Source organism: Chiloscyllium punctatum, chromosome 16 (genome assembly GCF_047496795.1).
Source record: "Chiloscyllium punctatum isolate Juve2018m chromosome 16, sChiPun1.3, whole genome shotgun sequence".
Lineage (NCBI taxonomy): Eukaryota > Metazoa > Chordata > Chondrichthyes > Orectolobiformes > Hemiscylliidae > Chiloscyllium > Chiloscyllium punctatum.
The window spans coordinates 25,126,065-25,141,760 of NC_092754.1; the positions used below are offsets into that span (position 1 = coordinate 25,126,065).

Genomic DNA, 15,696 nt, shown 5'->3' on the forward strand with positions numbered 1-15,696 from the left:
GCGGCTCGAGGTAATCATTCACTCCAAGATTACCAGACTCCAACTCAAAGGGTCCATTAACAAATTTATCAGAAAATGCCACAGCATTGGGCATGATCCTGACTTATGCTTCTATCTACTCAACATGGTCCCTTATACCCTCATGCCAATCTATGGCCCTCTATTTATCTTCCATGGCCTCTCTGGCTTCCATGCCAACTTATTCCACTCTAGCCACCCCATTGGCTCTTGATAGCCGATATGCAAACTTAGTTCTAATTCATGCCAACCCAATCCCTGCAACTATCACCTTTTGTCCTTACAACATCCGTAGAAACTCCATGGGCAGATCTCAGGGGCCACAAAAGACAAAATAGACAATAGACAATAGACAATAGATGCAGGAGTAGGCCATTCTGCCCTTCGAGCCTGCACCGCCATTCAATATGATCATGGCTGATCATTCCTAATTAGTATCCTGTTCCAGCCTTATCTCCGTACCCCTTGACTCCACTATCTTTAAGAGCTCTATCCAATTCTTTCTTAAAAGAATCCAGAGACTGGGCCTCCACTGCCCTCTGGGGCAGAGCATTCCACACAGCCACCACTCTCTGGGTGAAGTAGTTTCTCCTCATCTCTGTCCTAAATGGTCTACCCCGTATTTTTAAGTTGTGTCCTCTGGTTCGGCACTCCCCCATCAACGGAAATATGTTCCCTCCTGCCAGAGTGTCCAATCCTTTCATAAGCCTATACGTTTCAATCAGATCCCCTCTCAGTCTTCTAAACTCAAGGGTATACAAGCCCAGTCGCTTCAGTCTTTCCGTGTAAGGCAATCCTGCCATTCCAGGAATTGACCTCGTGAACCTACGCTGCACTCCCTCAATAGCCAGAATGTCTTTCCTCAAATTTGGAGACCAGAACTGTACACAGTACTCCAGGTGTGGTCTCACCAGGGCCCTGTACAGCTGCAGAAGCACCTCTTTGCTTCTATACTCAATCCCTCTTGTTATGAAGGCCAGCATGCTATTAGCCTTCTTCACGACCTGCTGTACCTGCATGCTTGCCTTCATTGACTGGTGGACAAGAACACCCAGATCTCTCTGAATAATAAATAAATAAATAAAGCTTAAGTGTCTACTACAGTACTCATTATTTTAATACAAAAAACATTCACTAATACAAAAAACATTAATGTCCTTCAACTACATAACTTTTTATAAAAGCCAATACTTCAATGAAGTACTTAATACTATTATTATTTTCAAAAAAAACATTTGAATTCACAGTCCTACTTTAAATATATCAGAATGATTTGGAGCCATGAATCAAATGGTGAAGTGACAGAGGCCACTCTGTGATAATGTTAGCTTGTGAAATCAGTCATACAACAGAGATGATCATGAATACCTTCACGTTTATACTGTCATGACATGAGGTAAACCCTTCTGCTAATTTCAACCAAACACACAGAAAAGCCTACCTTGCCTCGTAATCTGGTAAAGTATGAGTGACGGAGATCTACTCAAATTTCACTATTTAAATAAAAAATGTAACAATTTATTCTCTAACTTCAAAAGAGAACATTAAACAATAACTATCTACACTGTAAGCCTTGTTTGTCTTAACGATTTATCTACCTCCCAGTCTATAAAAATATACTGATCTGATAAAACCCCGATTAAATTTAAAATAAATCAAGTTTCAAAACCAGCCAGCTGTCGATCCTCCTCTGTATCTTCCTGGATCTTTTCTTTGGTCTTCTGATGCACAGATCTTTTTTTATGAAAAGGTACCATTTTGGGTCTGCGGGCAGTTTGTATGGCAATAGGTGTTCTCAGTCTTTCTGGCCAACTGCTCAAAATGCCTGATTTTTATACCCCAAAACATTGGATCATCTCATTGGCTTGATGTTGCCAAAACAGTAAAATTCAAATTCGAATGGGTTTTAGTATCTTGGGGCATAATTTAAACTGATTGGCTGATTTCAAATTGTTGAAGGAACATAGCAACACAGCTCAGCTATTTGTTTCACAGCCAAATGTTACATTTTAAAATTTTCCAGCCCTCTCTGTTCCTGCTAGGTGCTTGCCAGCTTTCACTTTCTCTTAAAGGTACAGTACACACCTACAACTTCATAACAATACCAACAATGGTGTAAATTAGCAAATACGTTTTTTTCTAAATTAAAGGGCAGGAAATCCACTACCTTGATGTTTCCAATGGTCTGGATATCTGGAATGCATTTATCCATTTTCTCTCATACACGTTCACAGACATAGACACATAGACACACACAGACATACACAAAACACACAACACACACACACACACACAGAGCGTCAGGGGTAGAATCTGAACTGTAGGAAGACAGTGACAGAGTAGTATAGTGACTGGACTCCAGTGTACCTCATGGTTGAAATTAAGGATGTTACAGTGGATTCAAGGTACTGGCAAATGGACCCCTTTATTCTCATGGACAGCAAGTTTGTGGAATATTTCTCTAAGGAATTTCGGGCATTCCTAGACATCAACATAGGCTTGGTTGATAGCTCATCTGTTCTCTGGGAAATTGCCAAAGCTTATGCCAAAGGGTTAGTTATTTCATATTCCACCAGTAGGAAGTGGCAGAAGGGTGAGCAGCAACATCTTCTTGAAGCACGGTTGAAGGCAGCCAAGAAGGCCTATTTTGACAGATCCTCGTTGGTCAAACTACAGAGGATTACAGCACTGCGGTCTGCACTAAATTCGCACTCACGCAGACAGCAAAGAAGGAGCTGGGTTTTGCAAAGCAAAGGTTATACGAGCATGGTGACAAGCCAGGCAAATACTTGGCATATTCTGCCAGAAAGAGAAGTGCCCCACAAACCATTACACGATTAGGGAAGGGTCTGGGAACCTAACATGATTCTAAAAAGATTATTGTGGCGTTCCAGAGATTCTACTCTAAATTATATCAGTCTGAGAATTGTGAGGAGGGGCAGGCCAAAATGGAATCCTTTTTTAGGGATCTGAAGCTCCCCGGGTGTGACTCCCGAACAACAGTCCTTTCTCGATACCCCATTATCAAAGCAAGAAGCGCAGGAAGCTGTGAGGCATCTTCAGAGTGGAAAGGCGCCCGGTCCTGATGGACTTCTCAGTGAATTCTATAAGGAATTTATAAGTATACTGTCAGGCCCGATGCTGAATATGTTTAATGATTCATACAGTCATGTTTGTCTCCCACCATCTCTGAGAGAGGCCAATATTTCACTTATCCTTAAAAAAGGGATGGATCTGGAAGACTGTGCTTCATACAGGCCCATCTCGCTCTTAAATGTGGACTTTAAGATCCTTTCTAAGGCTCTTGTGTTAAGGCTGGAGACTGTGTTACCGTCTATTATTAAAGAGGATCAGACAGGCTTCATAAAGGGTCGCAGATCATCCAATAACGCTAGGAGGCTGCTTAACGTAATTCAAGCATGCTAACAGCAGTCAATACAGGGATTGGTGTTTCTTTAGATGCAGAGAAGGTATTTGACCGAGTTGAGTGGCCGTACATTTTCTATACTCTAGACCGGTTTGGTCTGGGCGAAGTTTTCATAAGATGGGTAAAGGTTCCCTACAGTGTACCTCTCGCTGCAGTCATTACCAACGGGGTACGATCAAGCAATTTTAATATTTCTCGGGGCAGCCATCAAGGCTGTCCCCTTTCACCATTATTTTTACGTTGGTGATTGAACTGTTGGCAGAGGCCATTCGTGGGGATCTCAATATATCAGCTCCAGAAGTGGGGTCAAAATTACATAAGATCTCGCTGTGTGCAGATGATGTTCTTTTTCTTGACAAATCCAGCAGTCTCAGTGCCTTGCCTGATACAATGCGTTCAAGCATTTGGCACTTTTTCAGGATATAAGATTAATTTTGCTAAATCAGAGGCTATGCCTATGGGTGGTCTTACGAAAGAGTTGGCTCTTGAGAGTGACTATAGATTCCCATTTGGGTGGTCACAGGGGGTTTTGTATATTTGGGCATATTCATTATTTCAGTTCTGGATTGGCTGTTCAAAGCCAATTTTACTCAATTATTTGAAAAAATTAAACAAGATCTCCAAAGATGGGAGGCACTTCCAGTCTCATGGTTGGGTCGGATAGCGTTTATTAAGATGAATATTCTCCCTCGTTTGCTATACCCTATATGGATGCTCCCCCTGATTTTCAATAAACAAACACTCAGGAGACTGAACAGTTGGTTCAGCTCCTTTATCTGGCACCGTAAACGGTCCCTCATTAAATTAGCCAAACTGCAGTTGCCTCACAGATTGGGGGGAGTAGACCTTCCGGACATTAAAAATGATCAATTAAGCTTGCTTTTGACCTACGTAAGTGATTGGGTTTGTGGGGACCCTCTTTCAATATGGCTAGATATCGAAGTCTCCCAGGCAAGGTGCCCCCTTACCAGTTTGCTGTTTTTGGACAAGGTGAAGACAGTTAGGGAATATTGCCATAACCCAATAGTCATCAATACTGTTAAAGCATGAGGGCAATTCGGCAGAGGGAAGGTAATATTGGCAAAACATCTTTGTTTACACTTTTAGTGGGTATGCCGAGTTTTCAACCAAGTATGATAGATTCAGGATTTAAACGTTGGGCAGCTAGGGGTATATCTTGCATGGGTGATTTATTTGAGGGAGATGTAATGATGTCCTTCGATCAGTTAGTACAGAAGGACGAGTTACTTAACAGAGACCTCTTTCGTTTTTTTCAGGTTAGGGATTTTATTCAAAAAAGGACCACACTTTTGACTGATCCCTACAAATCTGACATAGAAAGAGGGGTACTAAGGGCTAAGAGTACACTCTTTGTCAGTACTCTATATCACCAATTGAGGGATGCCACCTCAGATGAGTCTGATCGACTCTGCAAGATGTGGGACAGAGAGCTGGGTGTTGAAGTTTCTTCAGAGGCATGGGAGGATATTTGGTAGAATGCAAGGAATATATCCATTTGCAATAGGACCCATGCTTTACAGTTGAAGATTCTCCACAGGGGACACTTAGCCCCAGACCGTTTGTCAAAATTTAAACCAGGGGTATCTTCAGCATGCCCCAAGTGCAAGGTCTGTATTGGTATTCTTACCCATTGTCTTTGGTCTTGTGACAGGCTTCAAACATATTGGAGCGCTGCGGTGGGTGCAATGGAGAGGATTTTAGGTGTAGGGGTGGAGAAGGACCCTATTTCATTCCTTTTGGGCTTACCCATTGTATTTCCTGCAGACTCGAATAAGGAAAAACTTTTCAATATTCTTACATTCTGTGCAAGGAAGAATATCTTGCTAGGTTGGATATCCAAAAACCCCCCAGGCCTGTCAGGTTGGCGGAAGATTGTTATGGAGCATATTCCCCTGGATTTTCTCACAAATATGGTACACCACAAAACTGAGAATTTTTACAAGACATGGCAACCCTTTTTGAAATACCTGGACACAGATTTATCTGCCACACTAACAAGGGCTTTTATATAGCCGTAACAATTGTGTTTCATGAGTCCAATATCCAGGGAGAAGAAACTGTGAATGTATGAGTGTTTTGTTTGGTTGGGTTGAGTTATTACTATTTATTTGTTTGTTGTTAGGTATTTATTTAGTAAGTTAAATAGCTAGTTTAAGTTTTTTTTAAATTTTATACCTCTCTGTATATGTTTATACATTCGTATAGAAGGGTGGGTTGGGGAATTTGTTTTTATTATTTGAGTTTAGTTTTGTACTATTTTTGTACTGTTTTAAATTGCATTGTTTTGTATTTGTTGTAATATTTAAAAATCTAGTTTTTCTTAATAAAAATATATTATATAAAAAAAAATCCTGTGAGCTTCAGGGAAAGGCTGCAACGAATTGATTGGTGAACCATAAGCAAATTCAAGATATTAAAGCACTTTGCAAATGGACTGCAAGAGAGAAGAGGATGATTACACAAAATTGTGGTTAGACTGCAGTCTGCCTCGAATGGGAGTGTGAGCTAACGGTAACTTGAGAATGTGATTGTGGTGCAGGGTGACTTCCTACATTCACAGCTCATACAATGGTGAGTGGCTTGAAAAGGCCTGTGTTATAGTACCAGCAGATGGTACTACTGGGCAGTGATTGCCACGGCTGCCTCACAGCGCCAGAGACCCGAGTTCAACTCTATCTGTGGGCGACTGTCTGTGTGGAGTTTGCACATTCTCCTCGTGTTTGTATGGGTTTCCTCTGGGTGCTTCAGTTTCCTCCCGCAGTCCAAAGATGTGTAGCTTAGATGGATTGGCTGTGGGAAATTTCCCCATAATGTCCAGGGATGTCCAGGCCGACTGTGTTAACTATGGTAAATGTGAGGTTAGAGGGTTAGGGTAGGAAGAGGGTTGGTGCAAACTTGATGGGCTGATTGGCCTCTCTCTGCACTGTAGGGATTCTATGATTCTATGAAGTCAGATCCCAGAATGAAAACTGTTAACTCCCATACTTTTAATTACTTACCATTCACTAAAACATAGTCATTTAAGGCTGCAGATTTCCTTTAACAATAAAACAAAACTTAATCTTTCCAAACATAGAACACAATTTGAACAATCTTATAACACAGCAAAATAAAGTCTCATCCATTCACTATCGCTGTATAGTGATCCAATTCCAGAGACGTTATTGTTCTATACCAAATCTTTCAGATTGATATCACTGTTTCTACCCAATTCTGCCTTGTGAGCTGTAAAGTTATTTTATATGAATGCTTATGAAACTCAAAGATTACACTTGTTCGGTCTTTTAATGATCTGCCGATTTGTAACCAAACACTTCTGGTCTGGAAGTTTCACAGGCTAAACTTTTGCACTGAAGTGATTGAGTTTTCCGTGAACTGTGCAATTCTCATTTCTAGGAGAGAAAATTATTTGCTTTTGACCTATCTAAGTAACCTCCAAAGCTGCCCTAAAAGCTTTCATTTCTGTGTTTTCTAAACTAAAATCAATCCTTGATTATTCTAAACCAAAAGCAAGCTAATGTTTTCTCCCTGTCATAAACACCATAGCATAAGCAAAGCATCTTCCATTAACACTCCAGGAGCCTTGTGGTCACCTGCTCTTTAGCGTGTCACAGTGCCAGAAAGACTATCTGACCTTGTTATTTTTATAACCTCCACACAAAAGTAACTAGCACCATACACCACTAGTTTGACATCCAGATGCTGAAATATGATATGATATATAATTCGTACATTTTTCATCATACCTGATAATATAGTATAGTGAGTCTGTTAATTATGTTTTCTGCATGCAGTTTACTTGTTAACAACAATGTAAGAAAAAGTTCTAGTTTATATTAGAGTTTAAAATGACCTACTGAGAAATGGCAATATTGCTAATTGTACAGGATGCCACCAGATCCAGGGTTACTGCAGGGGTCAGAAAAAAATCAATCCTCATGTGACATCTGTGCGGATTGGAGAAAAACGTGAAATCCCTACCTGTAGGGTGGAGACATCTCCAGACTTCCACCAATCCTAATTCCCCACACAAACCCAATAACTGTTTAGTTTGTGCCGAGGGTAACGAGGGACCTTTAGGCAACCTGTCTACTGTGGGGTACATGAGGCAGTTAAAGTCTCCCCCTATAATGATGAACTGGGACACTTGAGACTTATCAGTTTAGAAAAAGCATCTACCAAGAATTTAAGAGGATGAGCTGGGGGACAATAAACATTTAAAATGCCATATTCTTCCCCATTTATCAAGGCTTTAAGAATCACAAACCTCCCATATATGTCTTTAACACATTCCAACAATTTAAATGAGAGATTTTTCCTAACCAATATAGCCACTCCCCTACTTCTGGTATTAAATGATGAAAAATAAACTCGGTCAAAGCCATTCTGCTGTAATTTCAGATGCTCCTTGTCACCCAAATGTGTCACCTGTAACAAAGCAATATCCACCTTCTCCTTTCTAAGACTCAAGAGTACCTTCTTCCTCTTAATTGGTGAGTGACTTCCCTTGATATTCCAGGTACACCATTTAATCAAATCATTAGCCATAATCTTCTGCAATTACATTTAAATTCCAGAGAGGAGGAACCCGAACCACAGATTGCTGAGCTTTAGTGTCGCATGATCCACCAAATATAAAAACTACATAAACTAAAACCACTACATTTAACAAACATACAAAATTATTAAAAATAAAAAACAACAAAAACCAGAAAACAAACCAACATATAAAGCGCCAATAGCGCTGAGTAAGGGAACTCACCCCCTGCCCGGAGGGGACAACTACCCATCCCGACCCATAAATAGGCATCTAACCATCTCAACCACCTTCACTTCTCCCAGCTAGAGCCGCATCGCAAGCACAAGCTAAAAAGAATAAACATCCCATAGAATATCAATATGAATTTTTTAAAAATTCTTTTATTAAAAAAAAGTGGGAATAAATACCCCATCCATCCTTTGGTGTGTCCTAACTTAGAAATTTAAAATGTACATCTTAACCACCGCCAGACATAGTCTGAACCAATTTATTATCAATAGAGGTAAAGAAAAGGGGAAAAACAAAGCTCCAACCGGATTTCCTCCATTTCTTTTACAGAATGATAAACGCATACCCAAGCAACAATATTTATACACACTACAATTGTTTAACTAGGTTAGTTTGTCCACAAAGTCTCTTGCCTTCTCCGATGTGTCAAAGAGATGCACGGATCCATCTAAGGTGATCCGAAGCACTGCCGGATATCTCAGGGAGTACTGAATCCCAAGCTCCTTCAATCTTCTCTTGACACCATCATACGATTTTCGTTTCTGGATCTCCACCATTGAAAAGTCCTGAAAAAACAAGATCTTAGACCCCTCGTAAATTAGGGCCTTTGGATCGGTCCCCTGGGGTCTGGAAGCCTCCATGACTCTCTCCTTATCCCAGTAATGATGGAATCGCACCAGGAAAGGATGAGGGTATTGACCCAGAACCGACCTCCGTGCTGCGACCTGGTGACCCCTCTCTATCTTCAATCCTCTCATGCCAGTCTCCCAGTCAAGGAATTTCGGAAGCCAATCTTCAAAAAATTCCACAGGCCGCTCACCTTCCTTACCCTCAGGCAGACCGATGATCCGAGTGTTTTTTCTCCTGCCCCTGTTTTCAAGATCATCCACTTGGTCACGCAAATTACGAACCTGCGTCTTCAGGGCTTGGATCTCTTCCTTGAATGAACTGGCATCAGCTTCCACCACTGTGACCCTGTGCTCCACCTCATCCGTCCTCTTCTCCAGGTCTCCCAGCTGCTGCTCATGCTTCTGCAGCATGAGAGAGACTGGAGCCAGCTTCTCTTCAATCTGTTTCCCCAACATCTCGCGAGATTTTGAGAGCTGGTTCACCAGGTCCTGGAGAGTAATCTGCTCTGAGGCTGCTGCAGGCCTGGCCTCAGATGCTCCTCCTCCTTTTTTAGGCATTTCTGGACAGCTGAAAATACAGGTAAGTCAATTTTTAAATGTTTCTTGGGGCTCCACAATCTTTCCAACACCCCAAGAAATCCTGATGACCTGGGTTGGGTGGGTTAAAGGACCGTCCTGCTGCTGCTGCAATGCGAAGCTGTGCAGTGTGATCTTCTCAGATCGCCGCCATCTTAGATCCCCTCCACAGGATAGTTTAATTTTCTCTGTCAGCCTTGGTTCCAAAGTGAATGATTCACAGAATGAACTGTTGTTTATAACTCCAAACTGTGGTCTTCCTTTTTCAATTAACAATTGAACCAGTTTCACAAACATCTGACAGCCAGATGATCTGCAGCTAACGCAGCCATGTTAGGATTAACTCTACCTTAACCCAGAAAACATAAACGGTCATTTCCTAGCAGAGGACCTCAACATCTGACAGCACAAATGCTGCATATTTTCCAACTTCTGAAACTGCTGGTACAAACATTAAGCACACTGTAATTTTCAAAGTGCTTTACTGAGTGAGATAATGCATCAGGAGAGAGGCTGAGAACAGGCCAAACAAGGACATTATATTCACTGACTGGGCAGACATCTCACTGTCGTAAAGCTCCAGCCGCTCACTGCTCAACGTTATGGCAGGCTAGGAAACTTCAAGAGGTCAATCAGCAGTGTGCCAGCTATGGCTCAGCTGGTAGTGCTCTTGCCTCTCAGGCACAAAGTCCTAGATTCAAGTCCCATTCCATGGCTTGAGTACAAAGACCAAGGCTGTTACCCCAGTGCAGTACTGAGGGAGGGCTGTTCAATGAGATGTTGAACCTCAGGCCCATGTCAAGTAGTTGTAAAAGGTCTCATGACGTTACATAGAACATAGAACGGTACAACACAGGAACACGCCCTTCGGCCCATGACACCAACTTAAACTAATTCCTTCTGCCTGTCCTTGGTCTGTATCCTTTCACTCCTTGAATATTTATGGGCGTTTCTAAAGTCCCTTAAAAGCCCTTATTGTATCTGCCTTCACCACCACCTCTGGCAGCACTTTCCAGACTCTCTGTGTCAAAGATTTGCCCCCTACATCTCCCTTGAAATTTCCCCCTCTCACCTTAAATGCATACATACAGGAAGCATATGGGAATTCTCCCTGGGGGGGCCTGTCTGATATTTATCTCTTCATCACAGAAAATGGATGGTCAACATCACGATGGTGTGTGTTGGATCTTGTTATGCAGGAACTAGCTGCTGCAGTTCCACCATTATACCACTTCAAGAGTATTTCATTGGTCTAGCATTTCAATGGCTGTGAAAGATCCTTTATTAAGTGCAAGCTTTTACTTTTAGTTTAGGAGCACAAGGAAGTGAGGATCGAGGCATAAGAGTTAGAGGTTGAAATGCGTCCCTTTAAAATTCTGTCACCAGGAAAATGGGAAGTTGTTGGTAACAGTTTGTGTCTGTGGTATTATCTGTTGGACTTTGTAGACCTCAATTTTTCATCATTGACTCTTTCAGGGAGAGGTTCACAGCTCTGGCCAACAGCTCAATATCAACCCCACCCCAAAGGTAAAAAAATCAGTAAAACTGGTGAATACAATAAAATACTGCACAGGAACAGGCATTTCAGACCCCCTGACTACGCAAGTTGCTAATCCTTATTTAGACCAGCTGGCCACGCAGAGTTTCCTTCTCAAGAATGAGACAAACTGAAATGACTCATGATGTATACATCAAGATGGAGGTCCAGTATGACCAAAATATTCCAAGTATTAAACAAAAACTTGAAGAACTGCAGATGCTGTAATACAGACCCAGAAATCACTGGAAAAACTCAGCAGGTCTGGCAGCATCTGTGGAGAGACATCAGAGTTAATGTTTTAGGTTGAACTCTGAGGAAGGATCACTGGACCCAACATGTTAATTCTGATTTCTCTTCACAGATGCTGGCAGACCTGCTGAGCTTTTCCAGTAATTTCTGTTTTGTTACATTCCAAGAGTTAATAATTCATTTTTATTGCTTCTTCCTTCTGAGAAATAAAGCTAGAAATCTCAGATGTTGGCCCTGAATAAAACTTGTTGAAATCAGTTCTTCATTGGTTGGCGTCTCTCTCAAGTTTCTGGTTGTGCATTTTCCTTAATCAGCTCATTTTCCTCATGACCGAGACTCCACAGCGACACGACACAGGGGGCTGTTCTGAAACAAAGGCAGCGTATCTGCTCTGTAATAACTCACAAAGTTTGAAAATTCTGATTGAGCCTGGTCTGCCACTCTATTCCAGAGAGGTGTCACTCCACCACACTGCTAAGCACAATCAAAACATCAATGTGCCTTATCGCACCTTGCTTCATAAAGTGCTAACGGTTGTATGTTGAAGAATGAAAGGGTTGTGCAGATGCACTCTGAAATAAAATGCGTATTTCCCATCGTGGGCCTGTGGCAGATTAATAAAAGACATTTCCTTCCTGTGCGGCACGATGGCTCAGTGGTTAGCACTGCTGCCTCACAGCTCGGCCGACTGTGTGGAGTTGACACATTTTCCCCCTGTCTGCGTGGGTTTCCTCCAGGTGCTCCGGTTTCCTCCCACAGTCCAAAGATGTGCAGCTCAGGAGAATTGGCCATGCTAAATTGCCCATAGTGTTAGGTGCATTAGTCAGGGGTAAATACAGGGTAAAGGAATAGATCTGGGTGGGTTACTCTTCAGACAGTTGGTGTGGACTTGTTGGGCCGAAGGGCCTGTTTCCATACTGTAGGGAATCCAACCTAATCTAATAAAAGCAAAGAAAGCCCCTGTATCTAGGGAAAAGTCTGCTCCACAGAATTCCCTACAGTGTAGAAGCAGGCCATTCAGCCCATTGAGTCCATACTGACCTTCCAAAAAGCATCCCACCCTATCCCATGGATGATCCATCCAACCTGCATTTTATGGACAATTTAGCACCTGTACATCTGCAGACTAAGAGAGGAAACCAGGGAAAACACACAGGGAGAATGTACAAACTCCACACAGACAGTCACCTGCAGGTGGAATCAATCCCAGGTTCCTGGTGCCATGAGGAGCAGTGCTTACCACTGAGCCACTGCGCTGCCCTCTATAAATGCTAGGTGTAAACATTGGGTGTAATCTATAAATGTTGCATGTAACAAACCATTGACAGTACTCAGACAAATGTTCAAAATTAGTTTCTATTTTACTAGACTATTTCTTGACTGAAACACTATGATTTAACCCCAAACTCTCCGAATTCTTCTGCTCCTCCACAAGCATCTTTTCCAATCACAATGTCATAATATAATCACTTCGCTCTGCCTCCAAGCACATATTCTGTGCACAAACTATACTCTGCTGTGATCTGGTAATGATTGGAGTTTACAGCTTTGCTAACTGCTTTCACATTGAAGGTTTTTACTTCTGCACAGCTTATTGTTAACCCCCTCCCAGTGGCTAATCATCAAAAGCTGCCTTGCACTATCTGTTAGAGAGCTACACACTAACTCACTCTCATTCTTTCCATTATTGTGTTCAACTTTTCCTGCAGAAATGGAAGTAAGATCCAAATCCTGCCATCACTGGACAAACTGCCTCAGCCAAAAACTGCACAGGGAAGACTCAGAGAGGCGCTGGCAGTCAGGCTATGAGTAGGACGGTGTTACTTCTCTTATCGTTTCTCCCTTGCCAAGCCACCAAACAGATCATGTGACAACCTGCTGCTACACTGAACTGCCACTCACCTGCTATTGCTTCCCTTTAGCATTATGTGAAAACAACTGCACATCTGCCTTTTGTCAGGGCCCATTAGACATTCAGGACCAAACCACACCTAGGCTAAATGGTGAGAGAAACAAATCTCCCAGAAACGGATAAACAGCCATTCTGACACATCCAGAACATATACCTCAGCCCACATGCTATCATTAATGGGTGTTAATGTTTTGAAATAAGAGTTAATGTTTTGGGTCAGTGACTCTGATTTCAGTGGTTCGCACTGCTGCCTCACAATGCCAGAGACCTGGGTTCAATTCCCGCCTCAGGCAACTGACTGTGTGGAGTTTTCACATTCTCCCCGTGTCTGCGTGGGTTTCCTCCGGGTGCTCCGGTTTCCTCCCACACTCCAAAGATGTGCAGGTCAGGTGAATTGGCCATGCTAAATTGTCCGTAGTGTTAGGTAAGGGGTAGATGTAGGGGTATGGGTGGGTTGCGCTTCGGCGGGGCGGTGTGGACTTGTTGGGCCGAAGGGCCTGTTTCCACACTGTAAGTAATCTAATCTAATCTAATTTCTCTCCACAGATGCTGTCGGACCTGCTGAGCTTTTCCAACAATTTCTGTTTTCATTTCTGATTTACAGCATCCGCAATTCTTTCGGTTTTTACTTTTCAAACTCTCTACTGTTACTGAAAGCCCACTGCTTATAAATGTGTTTATTCTTGTTTGGTCAAGCTTGCAGTATCTTTCTAAGCATCCAATTGGAGAGTGGGTAGAAAATTATACATTCCTTTACAAAAATCATATTACATTACATGTGCCTGGCATCAGATTCGTATAATTTTCTTGGCATCGTAATTGCTTTGACACATTTCTGTACTATTTACTAACGGCTGGAGATCAGCATGTCAATTCCTGGGGACAAGAGAAGGCAGGTTCATACCAGACCTCCAGCAGATCCCATTACCTTGACCAACAGAGTGTAATTGAGTTGCCTTTCACAATGAAGTGCAATATGATCAAGTGAAACCCAGTTATTATCATACCATTTTATTTCATAATCTGCTCATTAACAACTTCAAAACGTGAAACCATTTAATCTCCACTGCATACTCAGAATGTGCTTTGATTTAATTACAAAAGTTCCTCTTTAATGTGAAGACTTCTCTAAGTGATAACAAGTTAGCCAAGCAACAAATCTGATTACACCAACACAGCAAAATCCTTTTCCATGTAACAATATGAATGCCATGACATTAACTTCATTCATTGCCATGGAAATAGCTCAGACTATTGCTTTAATCCCTTAATTTCACAAACACACATATCTATCCAGCAAAGACGTTCTCAATTCCCTATGCAGTAAATTTCTGTAGATCAAATTCTGTTTCAACTTTTTCCCAAAATGTTTGATGATAACATGATTGGAAAATTCAACAGGATAAAATTCATGTTATTTGTTTTACATTCATTGTAACCCATGAAGAGATTTTTAATTTAACCTATTTTCCTAATCATCCTGTTCAGAGATGTTATCACACATTTCTGGAGCAGGTGGTACTTGAACCCAGGCCTGGGATATGGGCACTACTAAGAAGGTCACTATTAACAGGTTTTTAAAAGTTCATTGGGGTAGATCTTGAATAAATTGGGTAACGATATCAAGAGTCTTACAGCTGAAACTAATCAAGTTCAATAAACCAAACTTAGTAATTGGCCAAGTTCATTTCCTTTGATCCCTTGAAAGAATCTTGATCTTGCCACCCCAATCCTTATTGCTCTTGATATGACCAGCTTGCATTTCAATCAATCTGCTACAGGTCTGGAGCCACACATGGCCCAGGCTGGTAGACTGCCTTCCCTGAAGGACATTTGTTAAGCAAATGGGCTTTCAGAGCAATTAACAATAGCTATTCACTGTGACTAGCTTACAATTCCACATTGTGAAACTGAATTCAAGTCCCATCATCTGCAATGGTGAGATATGAAACCCCTCCCTCACAGCATTGGATTACTAGTTTGGTGACTGCACCATGACACCATTATCCTTCTGTCACCTCACCAATGTCATACATTGCTGTTTTGTTTATGGGCAAGATTGTGATTTTTCTTTACCCGATTGTTTATATATATCTTCACATTTCCTTGGTCCATGGGTTTTACTTGTACTTTCCTGCCACAAGAATATTTAGCTTTTTGATTCCAATAGATAAATGCATTGAAACATAAACATCAAAAGAGCGGGTCAGACTAGATACAGATCGGATCTATTCCTTGGTTGGAAAGTCTAGGACCAAAGGACACGGTCTCAGGATTCAGGATTGGCCATTTAAGACTGAGATGAGGAAACAATTCTTCACTCAAAGGATACTCGATCTGTGAAATTCTCTACCACACAAAGCCAAGGAGACCTAGTCACTGAATAAATTTAATAAAGAAATAGATACTTTTTTAGATTATAAAGATATCAAGGGGTATGGGGGAAATTGGGAATATGGCATTGAGAGAAAGTATTATACTGAATGGTGGAGCAGGTTTAAAGGGTTGAATGGCCTGCAATTGCTCCAGGTTTCTATGTTTCTAAGAGATATCCAA

At 41.6% G+C, this 15,696-nt stretch overlaps 1 protein-coding gene across 5 annotated transcripts in view; it reads right to left on the reverse strand.

Annotated features, from left to right (window-relative positions):
- c1qtnf12 (C1q and TNF related 12) overlaps positions 1 to 15,696 on the reverse strand; it is a 92,516-nt gene that overhangs the window by 38,975 nt on the left and 37,845 nt on the right. The window lies entirely within an intron of this gene.